Here is a 14333-nt window from a genome sequence, read left to right on the forward strand (position 1 = left end):
GTGGATTGGGAGCATGATGTTGCCTTCTTCAGAAAGAGGGAAAGTAAAGAATGGAGAGACTACATGGAAAAATAATGGTTTTCATTATTTTAGATATATTTAATTTAGTATGTCTAGCAGACATTCAGTTTATGATGTCTGACAGCAGGGGGAGATGCAAGATTAGAAGTCATCAGAGAGTTTGGGTGGGATATGTACATTTGAGCATAGAGATTGTTTCTTAATGCATAGAAATTTATGAGATTTGTCAAGTGAAATGAAGGGAAAAGAAAAGAGGGACCAGGATAGAGCTTTTGAGTGACAGAAGATATAGCAAAGGAGATAGTAGGATTAGTCAGATGTATACAAAGAGAACCAGGAAAAAGTGGTGTCCTGAAAATATGGAGAAAAAGGAGCATCAAGGAAGAGAGAATGATCAATGGTTTCAAAGTCTACAGAAAAGTCAAGGAGAATAAGTATTGAGCATATCAAGAGTTCATCAGAAACTTTGGAGGAAGTAGTTTTGTTGGAAAGATAAGGTAGGAAGCTGAATTGCAAGGGATTTAGGAAAGAGTGATAAGAAAGAAAGTGGAAGCATCTACTGTAGACAAATATAAAAAGCAGAAGAAATATAGGATAAAAAATCAATGAGGAAGAAAGGTGAGAGGTATTTTGGGGCCAGAGACTTGGACATGTTTGTTAGTAGAAAATGAGCCAGTAGATCCATAGTTATTGCCTCATTTTCTTTTCTATGTCCTATGACTATAGCCAATGTATTGAGTACTCTAATAGAAGCAGTGATAACAAACATTTTTTTTCACCCCTGAATTTGTTAGAAAGGTTATCACTTGACCACTCTTTTAAATACTAGAATATTTATAAATATAATATACATAGATCTATACTATATGGTAATATCTGATGTATGTACACATGATACCATTTCTATTTAAAATAGAACACATAGAAATAAATTGTTCTTTTCTTAAAATGATAAATGGTATACACATATTACATATGTGTATCAAATATGCATATATACATATATGTATATGTATAGGGGAATGTTCAGAAGTACTAGCATCTCTGATGTGAGGGCTTGCTGAGCCCTTTTCAGGGCTTTCCATCTAACTTTAGTATCTACCTGATTCAATTCACTCTCATCTATGGCTCCAAGTAGCTGTAGCATGTACATCAGTCACATCTTGGTAAATCATCTTGGTGGATGGCTAAACCAGATTGAGGATAAGCCATAGATATCAGATCTATTAGTGAGCAAGGGTGATGCCTACCCCAAGTATGTGAAGATTTTCCCTGATGAAATGGGTGAATGAGAACAATTTATTCCAATATTCATGAAAGAAGATGAAGCAAGTGCTATGGAGTGCTTAGAGCTTGGGCAGACATTGAAGATGCCAAGATCATCCAACTACATCCTAGTCCATTGCCAATCATCCTGATTTTTGTCTTCCTAAGGGACTTCAAATGACTCTGGAAGAGAGAGCAAGGCTGACAGCTTTGTGTCTCACTTAAATTCAATTAATATGCAAGTCAAAACAACAAGAACAAACAATAGCATCTATACAAATTGTGTCTAGTGAACAAAGAAGTTCAAAATCACCAGATAAAATGTCACTGTCCAGATGTCATTAGAAAGTAGTTTATTTCTCTAAAGTTATACCTAACAACTATGCAAGTTATCTATGGAAAGGTGATTTCCAAAATACCCTGAGGGAAAATAGTCTTTTGATAAGAACTTAAGCTATTTCCTGAAGGTGTATGGAGCTCCCAGAAGCAATAGGATTCTCAAAGACTAGGAAACTTCATGAATAGAGTGGAGCAATGAAGGACTTGAATTCATATTTATGACTAAAATTACAATGAACTGAAGAGGACTTCCACTTCTTAGAATAATATTGGTTTATTTAAATAATTGAATGTTGATCACCTAAACACAATAGTTATGGGTATAGTAATGAGTTGTTTCAAGAGTCCATTCCAACATTCACTAATGTTATCTATTTGATAACATTGTGGGAGGAAGAAAATCTAGTGTATGTGATAATTATGGGTCCAAAATTTTACTTCCTTTAGGTAAAGTGGATTCCTTGATCAGAAGTAATTTTTAATTGGGCATCTCAAAGGAAGAAAGTTTATTTTGTGAGAGTTTTGATGGTTGTCGACATAGTGGCACACTTGATTGGCATTGAAATAACATAGCCTCAGGCAGCTAGGTGGTGCAGTGGATAAAGCACCAGCTCTGGAGTCAGGAGTACCTGGGTTCAAATCCAGTCTCAGACACTTAATAATTACCTAGCTGTGTGGCCTTGGGCAAGACACTTAACCCCATTTGCCTTTCAAAAACCTAAAAAAAAAAATAACATAGGCTTATTACTATCAACTTTTGTACAGACACATTTCTTGACCTGAGGTTGAGGAAAAGGACCAATATAATTAATCTGTTGATCAGAATCATGTTGGTAACCACATGAGATTATATCATGATGGTCTTTTGATTGACAAGAGGGATTCAATTGGGCAAAAGTAGTTACTTCATCTTTTGTTAGGGAGATCACATGGTTACAAAGCCAACTTTTGAAACCCTTTATTTTAAAGAATTTTGATAACTTGTCTTGCATGTGGATTGGATTTTAGTGATATAGATTTGGACAAAGTTGTCAGCCTCACCCTATCTTCCACAGTCATCAAAGTCCAGTGGCTAGACCAATTTCTACAACTCCTGCTTTATTTCCTCTATGGCCATTGGAATAAATTATTATCACCACCAATTCTTCTGGGGGAATCTTCACATGTTTGGAGTAGAATTCTCTCACTGATGGATTTGAGGCCTGTCAGTTACTCTAGTTTAGCCCACATGCCAAGACAGTTTGCTGGAATGTGGTCACTGTACATTCTACAGGAGCCACAGGTGAAAGTTAAATAAAAGTAGACACTAAAGTTATATGAACAGCCCTCAAGAAAGCTTGGCAAACTCTCACACCATAAATATTTGTTCTCTCTGAACCCCCCATATACCCTACTGCCCACAAAATTCACTGCCATAGGGCATCATGGCCCCTTGTCATCTATCCTTTGATTTCTACTGTTTTTTAAAAAGGAAAATATCTTGCTTCTTCAGTTTGTCTGTGGAATTTAATTGTTTCTTACACACATAACTATATATGGAGAGAAAAATAAGGAAAATTCCTGCATTGGAAATGGAAAGATCTGCATTGATCTGTCTCGAAATGGAGAAATTATGTCTTCAAGCCTTCTAATTTCCAAGCTTTAGACTATTTGTCCAGATAAACAAATAGTATCCACGACTCAGTGTAGGATGTATGTGTGTATTATATTTATTTCTGTCCATGTCCATGTCTGAGTCTTCCTCTATGCCAGTACATACATACATGCATACATACATACATACATACCTTAAATGGTTCATCCCTTTCACGTGCAAGTTTTATATCATCTGGCTTACTCTAATGGATGACTTTCTGGGACTTCCACTCATCAGAATATTGCTTGTTACCTGATCAATAGCAGATGAAATCCAGGTTCATTTTCTGCCTTGAAATGAACAGGGCCATTATTAAATCAGATAAAACAGCATTCTTCCAGAGATAAGATCTCATAAGTGAGTAGCAGTAGGCCATTGGAAGAAGTAGTAAGTCAGTATTTGGACTAAAGGTCTCAATCTCTTACAAATTTGCAATCAATTCATGAAATACTCTAACAGCTGAAGGGTCTCATATGAGCTCAACCTTGAATGAATCTTTCTCACCTATCAATAGAAACTTCCTATACACCACTCACTTTATTTGAGAACTCATATCATCAAATATATAATGAGCAACTTGGGGTGAAGGGTGTTGATAGGAACTTCTGTTGTCTACTCGATAGCAACTAGGTCCAGAAAACAGGAGAGTAATTACTTTCTAAAAATATAATAACAGGGGCAGCTAAGTGGTGTAGTGGATAAAGTACTGGCCTTGGAGTCAGGAGTACCTGGGTTCAAATCAGGTCTCAGACACTTAATAATTACCTAGCTGTGTGGCCTTGGGCAAGCCACTTAACCCCATTTGCCTTGCAAAAACCTAAAAAAACCAAAAAAAAATATAATAACAAGTAGCTACTTTGGGAGCTTGTGGTCCCAAAAAGCTAAAATTGTTTGATATGGCTACCTTCAGATACCTATCAAAGTCACATCATCAAAAATCACCCCCCCAAAAAAACCACCCAAAACACAGGTCTTGCATAATTGCATCATAAGGGTCCTAGCAGAGAGACTACTAGCTAAACAATTTAAGATTGTTCAGGGACTCACTTGAGAGAGACAGATTCTCAAGTGACTCAATCAGTGGGGATGTCTGCATTCTCAAGAAGGTAATATAGATTTGCCAGAACTCCTAAAATTCAGTCAATCTCTGGTCTGCCATTCATAAATTGTCAACAAGTTGCTTATCATCAGTAGCTTATTCTAAACTATATTCTAAATTGATATGACTTTTTTCCCTATTCCCTGAATTCTCAACTTGACTAAGATTTTCTTGAGGTTAGGTTCTTCTTCCTTGTTTCTCATAAAATTCACGATTTGATCTAAGTCTTTGGCAACTGTGGTTAATCTGTCAATAGTTTTCCTAGGTTATATTAGGACTATACAAATAATGTAGTTTTAAACATCAGTGCCCTCAGGAAGGAAAGCATCTTTCATTTCTCTACCCACCATACTTGTATTTACATATCATGTAGCTATGGGAAAGGACTATCAAACTGCATTGATTTCTTCCCAGGTGAAATCTCACTCTTCCTGAAAAATCCTGGTCAAAGAAAAAGAATAAAAACTATTGGCAAGGTCATGACAATTTTGTTAAATCTCTTACAGTACCATAAATAGCCAGGTAATAATACACTTTCCTTAAAGACCTGCAAGAGTCTTGTAAGGGGAATCAATATGGAGAAGTGCTCAGGTCTCTCTATCTCTGTCATTATGGAGGAAATATTTTTCATCTTCTCTTCACTGTTTCCCTTATATTGTTTGATATTAACTATATGGTGTTGTTTTCAGCCCCCCACATCCTATATCTAGGATAATCTGAACTGCAGGGAAACCATGACCTCAATGAAGAGGGATTAGTCCCCCAAATCCTTCAAGTCTGCTTATGTGGCTCAAAAATGCCAAGTGGAATAGGATCATTGGATGAGGATTAAGGGGGCCAGGAAATCATGATATTGTTTCACTAGTACTTCCATAGATTGATAATCATTCATTTCACAATAGCCTCACATTTCAGAAACTATACCTACAATTCTCTTTAAGTAAGGGCATCAGATATAGGGACTTAAATCACCATTACCAAGGTGTCTATTTGTACTGATAGCCATATTTTCCCTGTCTTCCATTATTTTTCCCTATCTCCTACTCAAATTTTATTAGTTTATCTGCCTACACCTCTATGTTGGTGAAGAAGAGCCATAAGGAAAATCTGATAGCACTTGGAAGGGGTCATTTTTAACATCATTTTACTGATGTATTAGTTGTGGGACCAAGTTAAATTGCCTCAAAGGTAGGTTGGAGGTTGTGGGAGTTGGGGAGAGTTTTCACTGATCACGTCCACAAAACCCATTTCCTTTAGGAATTTCACCTCCTTTCTTGCATATTCTGTAGGAATTGAGTGAGAATTGCTCTTTATGGAGCCAAGTTGATTAACACCCCATCTCAGAACAAAAAAAAAAAGCTGCAAAAAGCATGTCCCAATTAAGGTCTCTGGTTGATTTAGATGACTCTAATGTCAATAAATCTTTTTAGGTGGTATCAATAAGTCTTCAAAGAATTAACCAAGCCTTTGGAATTCTTATGCAAAAGAGACTTTATGCTTCAAAAAGCAATGCCTTTGGGAACCCAAAGTCCTTTGTACTTCCTTTTAAACTGCCTAGGTCCTAGATATGAAAAGCCTGTCCACCTCCCCACTATCACAATAAAGGAAATCAAAATTTGGAATGTAGTGGTAGAAGCCCAAGTAATTTTTATTCCTATTAAGACACCTCAAGACTATTATTTCTGCTTCCAATCTCTCATTTTATGGCTCTGGTCTCAGTAGAATGCAGCAAAATAGTTTGATCCCCAGGTTCCTGACTATGGACTGTAAAACCTCACTCTAACTAGATCTTTTCATTTACAGTTCCTGGAACAATTTAACCTGACAAGAAAATGGTCCAATTTGGCAGGATGATTTTTAACCAGAGAATGCTTGAACTTGATATTTTTGTTATTTCTCTTGTCAGCCCAATTCAGCACCCTTTTAATTAATAACTCTTTATCAGTAAGGACCTACCTTTCTTTGTACTAAGAGAACTATCCATATATTATTAAAAGGGCTCTTGTTTAAGTAGCTATGGTTATTCTGTGACTTTATCCAACTATATTCTCATCTCACTTCAATATCTTTCCCTTGCTTAGTCATGATTGAAAGATAATATCATTTTGTTTCAATTATTTGCTTTGCCAAATGTAAAAAGCAGGAACAAATGAGAAATTTATAGTGATAATTCAACAATTAACCAAAGATTTACTTAGCTGTGAAATAGAAAAGATACTCAATGAAGATATTGTAAAATTTAACTTTAGTATATACAACTCCCATGTCCTTCTGGAAATACTTCTGTTCATTTGGGCATTATATAGTGACTTGATGTAATTTATCTGACAACTTAGAAAGTTGACCTTTTAGGAAATCATATAAATCTGCCCAGAGTTACCAAACAGTTTTATGAAGAAATGTATGACTCAAGGCCATCTTAGCTACCCAACAATCAGGTCCAAGAGAAAGATTTTTAGCTTTTAAGAGGAAAAAAATAAAACTCACCACAGATGGCAAAGGGAAGGGGGAGTCCTTGAAGTGATTGTCATACTTGGTTACTCACTTGAAACCCTAGAGCTAAATGCATAGTTGAGATCTGGGATCAGAGAAACAAAGCTATCATTTGCTTTTGACCCTGCTCCTTGCCTTAGGCCCAGGTCATGATGGATCTAAGATCTAGATCCTTAACCTGGTATTTAGTTTCACATGTGCATGTCCATTTTCAATACTAGAACGTTCTTTATGGCTAGATTCTTTCTGGTACATCAATAGCAGGCCTTTGGTTGTTTCTCCATGAAGAAAAATGACTCACTGGTTTCTGCTTGTACTTCCCAATCATGATTCAATCTAATATTCTTCTATGATCTTCTTAGAGTAGTTTGGGGCCAGGATGTACTGTTTTACAAACTCAACTATCTTTGAAGATCTTCTAATAGAAGCATAACTAAATCAGACACATAGAAAAGGTTTTTGAGAATTAAAATTGTTTAATTTTATTTTAGAAATTTCTGGAGCTTCACATATATAGTATCTAGCATATTGTAAGGACTTCATATGTGCTTGTAGATTCATTTATTTATATTACTTCTTATGGCTCCTCAGAATCACACAGTAATTCAAGAAAAATATTTATGTATTTAATTTATCACTGAAATTATCTATACAAGAAAGCACAGTATGTTCAAATATCTGTGAATCCTATGTTATATTTATAAATACATTCAAACACACACATAAACAATAATGTAATAAAAGTTTGCATGAAGATAAAAATTAAAAATTATTCTAAGTTGTCTCTTGGAATAGCTTCAGAAAATCCCCACCACATGCTAATTGTTTCCTCTATACTGGACTTTGAAGATCTCTATAACAGAAACATTGGAATTTTATATTTAAAATAGTATCTGAAAAAAGAAAATCATTATAAAGCTCCAAACCTCTTATTGTACCAAATATCATAATTTTTGACTCACAAGGAAGTCCAATGTTATATTATTACTCATCAATGATGATTTTATCAACATTCCTCATTCATCACAAAAATGGAGATTGAGCTTTATTTCATTATTTTCTGTTAGAATAATGTCTTCATTGCAGAGCTCTTGTCTGAGAGAAAAAAAAGAGAGATGAAGAGAACATAGAGAAATGAAAACACTATTTTTACAACCAAAATGACTTTTTTATTCCTGGTTAAATATAAGAATAAACCACTATTGAAAGATAATTCTGTTATATATGTGACTATGCATGGATAACCATTTCCTTGAATTTGAGTCTTTGATCATTGGAATCAGAAAATAATTTAGTCAGGTGATTGTAACTTAGGCATCTGCTTTCTAGCAGAGTAAATCATTTTTAGAGTTCTCTTTTTTTAGGTCTCCATAGATAAAGAAAAATCACATGGTTAAAGCAGTTAGTCAAATAATTTAGAGTTAAATATTTTTGTTGTTTTTTCCCAGATCTTTGGAAGAATCTGGAACCTGTAAGAAACTATGGGTCGTCTTACAAGGCTTAGTAGTAGATTTGATGATATTATTCATGAATATGTTTTGTAATTTGAAGTCACTCTCATAAATCAACCTTTTATTGAATTATCTAAGACAAATTTTGCTTAAGGTATTTTGAAGATTAAATTTTTTTCACTAAGAATTTGGAGTTAGACCCCCAAGTTTCAGGTTGCAATTGTAACATCAGTAGAATATATATTGATATCTATTAGCTGAAACTCCTTTCCTTAGATCCCTCTCCATTTCCATAAAATCCTCATTGGAGAGTATTCTGTTATTTGTGGAGACTTTTTGAAGCATAAGTCATTGGAAAGGGATTTGGACCTTGAGGGATGAGAAGTTGAGTTTCTGCACATCTTTATATGTGAAGTTAGAGGGTATAAAGCAAGTTCAGCCAGCAAATTGTATAATCAAAGTACATATTGACACAAATTTTTTGCTTATTTAAAGCAAAAATACCTCTTGGACAAATAGATAAATGAAAAATAGGTAAGAAAAACAGCCAACAGCATTAATAGCAACAAAACTTTTGTAGTCCAAACATGTAGTTAATTTAAATTATATTCCTTCACAAAACTCAGTCTTAAGTACCAAGAGTTGATAGTCAATCTCCTCTCAAATATGTTCATGATGTGCTGATTTTTGCTTTATGAATGTTTGCTGATTTTTTTACTATTGTTTCAATATGTAATTGATTACATTCAATCACAATTATGTTATTATATCATTGATGAGGATGCAAATATTCCAATATTCCAAATTATAGCTTTTAACCTTCCTGTCAAAGCAGAGCAGTGTGGTGGAAGGTGTACTGGACAGGATGGAGACTAGTGGTCTGAATTCTAGTCAAATATGCTGCTCAATAGCAGGTACAAAATGAACATGCCCATTATAGAGATGTATAAAGCCAGAGAACATGAAAAGCATGCTAAACCCTTACTCTATTATATTCTAATACTGAGTAAACCAAACCTCCGCAAAGCAATATTTATTTATATATGCATTGCTATATTTCTTGAAAATAATCAAAAACTACAAGAAAAAATAATCTTCAAAAGTCATTGTCTTACCTTTCATGAAAATTGAGTGATCTTAACCTGATACGGTGAATGTAGTATTTGCAACTAAAACATCTAGAGAAAAAAGACTTTGGAATATATTTCAAAATGATTTGTGAAATTTCTTTAAAATCATTGTAAAATCCAGCAACTATATGATTTTCTGAAAATGCAGGAAATGTCCTTACAGCACTAAATTAAAATAATAACAACAAAAGAAAATATATCATATTTCAACATTTAAATCATTTAATATCAGTTATAATTTTAAAAATGGGAGTAAGTTTAATAATTCTGACCAATAGAGCGGTATAGTCAAGTAATATTTTATATTTTAAAAAGAAATATAATTTTACTTTAATAACTAAAATTAGGTACAATGTTACCTAGTAGAAATCATTTGGATTTGATTTAGTAGACAAATAAAATACAACTCACATAACATTTACTTTTATCAAAAATGAAATTTTAGGGAAATAGTTAAATGGTTAAATGCTCAAGTAGGAATTTTGCCATAATGGTGTTTGTTATTACTTTATTTAATTGACCTTTACTCTTTTTTTGAATATTATTTATTTTCTAATTACATAGAAGAGAGTTTTCAACATTCATCCTGTTGTAAACTTTTGAGTTTTACATTTTTCTACCACTTTTCCTACCCTCTCCCATTCCCATGGCAGCAAACAATTTGATATAGATTGTACATATGCAATCATTTTAAGCATTTTCACATTAGTCATGTTGTGAAGAAAGAATTAGAATTAAGGGGGGAAAACATGAGAAAGAAAGAAAAAAATTAAAGAAATTTAAAAAAGTGAACATAGTATGCTTTGCTGGGCATTTAGAACCCTAAATTTCCTCTCTGTTTGTAAATGGCACTCCCCTTAACAGGTCTCAGGATTGTCCTTCATCACTGAATGGCTGAGAGAAGTTGTTTCCATCACAATGTTGCTTATAATATAAACCATGTTTTCCTGGTTCTGCTCACTCCACTCAGCATAATTTCATGCAAAACTTTCCAGGCTTTTCTGAGGTCAGGTTACTCGTGATTTCTTACAAAACAATAGTACTCTATAGCTTTCATATACCATAAGTTATTCAGCAAGTCCCCAGTTGATGGGCATTATAGGGAGTATTTCACAAAATTTCACAAATACATCTTTTAATTAGCATTAGCTAATGTCCCATTCTTTCCTACTCCTTCTTTATCCCTTTTAATTAGATCTATTTTTGTTTTTGATTTTTCTGAGTTCAGTATTGCTGCTCCTGCTTTTTTTAAACTTCAGTTGAAGCATAATATATGCTTCTCCAGCCTTTTATCTTTATCCTCTGTGTTTCTCTCTGCTTCAAATGTGTTTCTTGCAAACAAAATATTGTAGAAGTTTTTTTTAATCCACTCTGTTATCTACTTCTGTTTTTATGGGAGAGTTCATTCCTTTCACAGTTAAGATTGCTAACTTCCCTCCATCCTATCTTCCCCCTCTTTGTTCTTTGGTCTCTCCTTTTTCCTTATCCCTCTTCATAAATGTTTTGCTTCTAGCTGCCACCTTTCTCAATCTACCCTCCTTATACTAGCCCTTTTCCCTTCCCTTTTATCTTTTCCCTTTTTCTTTACTTTTTTTTTAACTTTTACTTACCCCTCCCCTTTTATCAGCCTCATCTTCTCCTTTTTTTCCCCTTCTCCCCTACTTCCTTGTAGAACAGGATAAATGTCTAAACCATTTGGGAATGTATGTTATTCCTTCTTTGAGTCAAATCTGTTGAGAATAAGTGTAAGGGGTTAGTAGACAGAGTACATGGCCATGAGGAGTTCATCCTGAGAGTCATTGAGACCTGGGACAACAGGAATGTCCATACCAGAGTGATCTGAACTCAGGAAGGAGCTCTGGCCCTTCTCTCTCTTTGTTCTCCTGACTTTCATCCTTATCTTGTTGAATATTCTCAGGAAGGACCTTTTGTCCTTATCCCTCTGCCTTTCATCCTCATCCTATGTAAGTGTCTCAGGAAGGAGTTTTGGTCCTTATTTCTCTGCCTTTCATCTTTATCTTGTTGAAGATTCCACATATTCCAGGATACACACCTTTTGTGGCATGCCCATTACACTTTCACAGTGCCTGGAGATGAGGAATGCTGATACAGGGGGACTAGGCTTATATATATATACATACCCTTACTCAACTATGTGAGTCAGAGATGTAGCATTTACCTGCAATAAACTCCTTGCTTATCTCTCACTGGCTGACTTTCATTATTGAACATGCAGGTCATGCCTGGCAGCACCCCAAAGAGCTGTGTAAATTAGGCTGATGCCCGGCTGCCCAGAGTGGAATGCAACAGAAGTGGCACCCGAACAGGGCTCACAGTGCTCAGTGCTCACAACTTTCCTTCTTTCCTTTTACTATAAAAGATCCTTTGTGCCTATCATGTGGTGTTATTTAATCCCCTAATATCTTCTTTTCCTAAAAAAATCTTCTTTTTTCATGTCTTATTGTTTCACTATCTTGTACTCACACCATTTGTCAAAGTAGGCTCCTTTTTTCTGCCCTGATAGAAATACAGTTCTCAAAGGTTGATTGATTAAAAGCTTCATCACATCATGATCACTTCATTCCAACAACTTCTGTCCAAGTAACCTCCCCTCTACTGTCCCATTAGAAATACAATTCTTCTCTAATGCTTCTGCCTTCTTATCCCAGCAAAATCCTTTTACTTTTCCCATGTACTAATTGTTTTCTAGCTGTCCTGTATCCATGTTCTCTGTTAGAGTATACTCCTTTAACTATCCTGATAGAAGTACAATTCTTAAAAACCTTAGGCATTGGGGTGGCTAGGTGGCGCCGTGGATAAGGATAAAGCACTGGCCCTGGAGTCAGGAGTACCTGGCTTCAAATCCAGTCTCAGACACTTAATAATTACCTAGCTGTGTGGCCTTGGGCAAGCCACTTAACCCCATTTGCCTTGCAAAAAAACCCTTAAAAAAAAGAACCTTAGTCATCCTTGCATCATAATCTTTCCAAGAACAATGCCTACCTCTGTCCCAATATAAATAAAACCTGCAAGAGCTAAGAGTTTGATAGTATCATAATCAATTAATACCTTCCCTTCCATTGATTTAATAGAAATACAACCCTCAAGACCTTTAAAGTTTAATCACATCATAGACCATTTATAACCACACCCTCTATCTAAATATCCTTTCAAATGTCCTAAAAGAAATACAGTTCTCAAGAGTTACAAGTATTGTCTTCCCATGTAGGAATACAGACAGTTTATTTTATTAACTAACATTCACCCCCCACACATTTCTATTTATTGTTTTAATGCATCTCTTGAGTATAACATTTGAAGATCAAATTTCCTGTTCAGTTCTGATCTTTTCATCAGGTAAGTTTGAAAGTCCTCTATTTATTTAAAAATTTAGATGGAAAAGAGGAGACAGAGCAGTTTGGAAGGAGAAAAGCTACTGTCTTGTTTTGGAGATAATTCAAAATGATTCCCTCTTACAAATAACAAACAGAAGTACAAAAGCTAAATGACCAGTATCCTAGGCTCACAGGATTATGGAGATGAAAGAAAATCTTGTTGAACCTGGCATTTTACAAATGAAGGAACTGACACCTAGAAAAGTAGAAGTAGCAAGTCTGGAGGTCAAGAACTCTTCTGTGGAAGTGGAAGAAGAGATTCCAGCCAATAATACAGACAAAACAAAGGAAGTCAAGATGGTGCATGAGTCCAGTTTGGCAATGGATGTTCAGCAGAGAGAAAATGGGACAGCTGTGATGGCAGCATGGGCCAAGTTGCTTGCAGATGCTCAGGCCAAGATGAAAGTAGCACCCCAACTCCAAGGATTTACCCTGGCAGAATCAGGAAATCTTGAGGAAGCTGTTGTACATTTTCCAACGAAGACTAAGTCTGATATAGATTCTTCAACACCTCAGAAATCTCAGAATGATGAGGTTCCTTCTATGCCCACCCTTCTGCCTCCACTGTATATCTTATCCTGAAATATTCTGCAGGTCTGGTGCTAGAGACTCAATATCAGTAAAAATGGCAGGAAGCACATTCTATACAAGAGACTTTTGGAGCATGTGTCACCTTCTGAACAAGATACTTCTAGCATAGAAGAAAAGAGCCAGTGGTTAAAAATCAAAACAGAAATTTTAAGTGAAGGAGATTCTCTAGATGAAAGTCAAACAGTGGCCAAAGCAGCATACACAATGACAAAAAAGAAAAAGAAAAGAGACACAACAAAGACTACTCTTGTCCAGACAGCCAGCATGGCATCCTGGAGCAGACTTATGGCAACAGTGAAGTCCAAGGCTGTATGGCCCATGCCCATATCTTCTGAGTCTACTAGGTCTGAGAAATCATATTTACCATGATGGTGTGTAGTACATGTTGAAGTTTGTCCAAACAATGTCTCTGGTTCAGCACCTTTGAAGTTCCATGGTGGGCAGACCTGGGTGCCTGAAAATGATATATTGATCCCTCTCTTATTATAGCCTACCTGCTCTTTCCCACGCCCAGAAGTAGAAGACAATTGGTTGTGCCCCAAATGTGTCAACAGGAATAAAATCCTGATGGACAATATTCTCTAACCATAAAGGATCAAGGCTACAAGATTGTTTTTCACTTCCTCAAGATACTGGCTTATAAATGTGACTTTTCTTTCTTCAACTTAGATTTTCTTTCCCAGTTAGGCCTAGTTTTCATTAGGAAATAGTTCCATACATGCAGACATTTGGGAAGGATAGAAGAGGCTTTACAAGTCAACAAGGTACAAAGGACCTGACATTGCAACCAAGTTCACATATTACATTGTTTTAGTCAGCAGCTGAGGATAGAGAAAGGTGAAAATCTTACAACCAAATAAAATTTAAGGCTATCCATTACTTGTCCATCTTCTCCTGTCTCCTGCTAAATCT

The 14333-nt window shown here is 35.4% G+C and overlaps 1 pseudogene; it reads left to right on the forward strand.

The window, feature by feature from the left end:
- The first annotated feature begins 13010 nt into the window (after positions 1–13010).
- On the forward strand, positions 13011–14067 carry LOC141520318 (developmental pluripotency-associated protein 4-like; annotated as a pseudogene).
- Positions 14068–14333: the final 266 nt, after the last annotated feature.

Source organism: Macrotis lagotis, chromosome 1 (assembly GCF_037893015.1).
Source record: "Macrotis lagotis isolate mMagLag1 chromosome 1, bilby.v1.9.chrom.fasta, whole genome shotgun sequence".
Lineage (NCBI taxonomy): Eukaryota > Metazoa > Chordata > Mammalia > Peramelemorphia > Peramelidae > Macrotis > Macrotis lagotis.